We start from the raw sequence: 3,763 nt of genomic DNA, 5'->3' as shown, positions 1-3,763 counted from the left end.
ATGAACAAAAACAGATCTAGAGACAGAGAAACATCGATCAGATGCTCAAACCTCAGAGGGAAGGTAGGGGAGAGTGGGGGTAAGGGGGAGAGATCAACCAAAGGACTTGTATGCATGCATATAAGCAGAAGCGATGGACACAGACAACAGGGGGTGAGGGTGAGGGCAGGACTGGGGGGTGGGGGACAATAGGGGAATAAGGACACATTTGTAATACCTTAATCAATAAAGAAAAAAATAAAAAGGAAAAAATGAATTAAAAAAATAGAACTACCATATGATCCAGCAATTCCACTTCTGGATATTTATCCAAAGAAAATGAAAACACTGACTCAAAAAGACATATACACTCCCGTATTCATTGCATTATTTACAATAGCTAAGATATGGAAACAACCTAAATGTCCATAGATGGATGAATGGATAAAGAAAATGTGGACTCTCTGGTCTAGGCCGTAAGATGGTGGCTGCCCCGGGGTGTGATGTGGTAATGGCAGCGACCAAACCAGCGCTGCCTGACGAAGAAAAGCGAAAAGGATTTTAGAATATTGGAAAACAATGGTCAGCGGCTGCCTAGGTGCCTTGTGGTCTGATGCAGAGTCCCTCTGAGAGCCCATTTCTCCCTTACTCCACTAATGTTTGTCCCCTTTCTCCAGTGCTGAGTGATGTGGAAGTTACTCAGAGGTCATTCCAGGGAAGCAGAGTCTTTCAAGGAACAAAGAAATGCATACTATACCAAGAAAGATTACAGTGAAGCTTGTAAGTATTATACAAAAGCCATAGATATGTGTTCTAAAAATGCTAGCTATTATGGGAATCAAGCAGCTACCTTGATTATGCTCAGAAGGTTCCAGGAAACTCTTGGAAATGCACAGCAGTCAGTGAGGCTGGATGACAGTTTCGTCCGGAGACATCTACAAGAAGGCAAATGCCACCTATCGTCAGGGACTGCCATGGCAGCATGTTGCAGTTTCCAGAGAGCCCTAGAATTAGATCACAAAAATGCTCAGGAGCAACAGGCATTCCAGAATGCTAATGCAGTCAGAGAATATGGGGAAACAGTAGAAATGGATTTTGAGAAGTGGGGTTTTCAGAAAGTGGTTTTCTGCATGGATCATGCCCTAGAATTTGCTTGCCATCGCTTCAATATCCTCAAAGCAGTCCTTAGCTAGTTTGGTTCAGTGGGTAGAGTGTCAGCCTGAGGACTGAAGGGTCTGGGGTTCAATTCTGGTCAAAGGCATGTACCTTGTACCTCGGTTGCAGGCTCAATCCCTGACCCTATTGGGGCATGTGCAGGGGATGTGTCTCTCATATCAGTGTTTCTCTCTCTCTCTTTCTTTCTCTCTCTCTCCCCCCCCCCCTTCCCTTCCACTTTCTCTAAAAATCAGTGGGAGGAAAAAACCTTGGGTAAGAATTAACAACATCAAAAATCCTCAAAGCAGAATGTTTAGCAATGCTGGGTCATTATCCAGAAGCACAATCTGTGGCCAGTGACATTTTATGAATGGATTCCACGAATGCGGATGCTCTGTATGTATGAGTCTTTGTCCTTATTATGAAGATTATATTGAGAAGGTGGTTCAGTTTTTTGTACAGGCTCTCAGGATGGCTCCTGACCATGAAAAGGCCTGTGTTGCTTGCACAAATGCCAAAGCACTGAAAGCAAAGAAGATGGGAATAAAGCCTTTAAAAAAGGAAATGACAAGCTAGCATATGAACTGTACACAGAAGCCCTAGGGATAGACCCCAAATATCTAAAAACAAATGCTAAACTCTGCTATAATCAGGGTATGGTTAATTCCACGCTTAGGAAACTAGATGATGCAATAGAAGACTGCACAAATGCAGGGAAGGTCGATGACACTTATATAGAAGCTTACTTGAGAAAAGCTCAGTGTTACAAGGACACAGAACAGTATGAAGAAGTAGTGAGGGACTAAGAAAAAGTGTATCAGATGGAGAAAACAAAGAGGACACAAACAACTCCTTAAAAATGCACAGCTGGAACTGACGAAGAGTGAAAGGAAAGATTACTACAAGATTCTGGGAGTGAACAAGAAAGCCTCTGAGGATAAGATCAAGAAAGCTTATTGGAAACGGGCCTTGATGCACCGTCCAGATCGACACAGTGGAGCCATTGCGGAAGTTCAGAAGGAGGAGAAGAAAAAGTTCAAGTAAGTAGGAGAAGCTTTTACCATCTTCTCTGATCCCAAGAAAAAGACTCGCTATGACAGTGGACAGGACCTAGAGGAGGAGGGCATGAATATGGGTGATTTTTATGCAAACAATATCTTCAAGGCATTCTTTGGTGGTCCTGGGGCCTTCAGCTTTGAAGTATCTGTCCAGGGAATTTCTTTTTTTCAATTTGGCTAATAAAAGGAAACAGTCTAGAACCCATAAAATGCTGACTTGTTCAGTTTAACCTTGGATGTGGACACAATTCACCTCCTCCCTTCATCATGTCTCCTTGTACTTAGAGCAGTTTAGTTTGCTCAGTTGGATGCCCTATGTCTGTGAGTGGGGTGAAGGAAAGGGAGCCAGTGCTGAAGACTATGGGGAGGGGAAGGAGGTGGAGGGATGAACAGGGAGGTAGCTTGTGAGTTTTTGTTTCACTGTTTAACTTTATTTTTAAAAATGTTAAGAGGGGCCTTAACCGGTTTGGCTCAGTGGATAGAGCGTCGGCCTGTGGACTCAAGGGTCCCAGGTTCGATTCCGGTCAAGGGCATGTACCTTGGTTGTGGACACATCCCCAACAGGGGGTGCGCAGGAGGCAGCTGATCGATGCTTCTCTCTCATCGATGTTTCTAACTCTCTATCCCTCTCCCTTCCTCTCTGTAAAAAAAAATCAATAAAATATATTTTTAAAAAAATGTTAAGAGGGGAAAAATGTAGTATATCTACAATAGAATACTATTCAGCCATTAAAAATAATGCAGTTTTGTCATTTGAGCCAACATGGATGAACCTTGAGGGTTTTATGCTAAATTCAATAAGTCAAACAGAAAGAAAAATACCATATGATCTCACTTATATGTGGAATTGAAGAAAAAAAAAAAGCTCAAACAAAGGAGCTTATGGATACAGAGAACAGATTGGTGATCACCAGAGGCAGGGGATGGGAAGTGGGGGAGGGAGAAATAGGTGAAGGAGGTTAAAAATAATAAACGTCCAACTATAAAATAAATTAGTCATAGGGATGTAATATAGAGCCTAATGACTATACTTATCTACACTAATAAAAGAGAAACATGCAAATTAACCATCACTTTGCCACTCCGCTACACCCACCAGCCAATCAGGAGCAAGTATGCAAATTAACCCAACTAAGATGGCGGCGGCCACGGAGCTGGAGCGAGCAGGAGGCTTGGGTTGCCCCCAGCGATGGAGGAAGCCAAGCTTTCCGCCTGCCCTGGCTGGCCCTGGGCTCTGCTCAAGGCTATAAAGTTTCAATTATAGAAGATAAATAAATCCCAGATACCTGCTTCCAGCCAGCCCTGGCCTCTGCTCAAGGAGGCACTGAAAAACAAACAAAAACAAAAAAAGGAGAGGCTGGGAGCTTGGGTCACCAGGGGGCATGGCCAGCCTGAAAACGGCCCTCAGCCCCTCACCCAGACTGGCCACACCTCCATGGGGTGAGGGTTCCCACTGGGGGGCTTGACCAGCCTGCAAACAGCCATCAGCCCCTCACCCAGGCTGGCCAGGCACCCCAATAGGGACCCCCACCCTGAAGGGGGTGTGGCCAGCCTGAAAATAGCCCTCAGCC

General features: G+C 44.4%; 1 pseudogene; it reads left to right on the top strand.

Annotated features, from left to right (window-relative positions):
• The first annotated feature begins 460 nt into the window (after positions 1-460).
• Positions 461-2,376, top strand: LOC102261738 (annotated as a pseudogene).
• Positions 2,377-3,763: the final 1,387 nt, after the last annotated feature.

Source organism: Myotis brandtii, unplaced genomic scaffold (assembly GCF_000412655.1).
Source record: "Myotis brandtii unplaced genomic scaffold, ASM41265v1 scaffold74, whole genome shotgun sequence".
NCBI classification, from domain to species: domain Eukaryota; kingdom Metazoa; phylum Chordata; class Mammalia; order Chiroptera; family Vespertilionidae; genus Myotis; species Myotis brandtii.
This window is presented reverse-complemented; position numbering and strand designations above follow the sequence as displayed.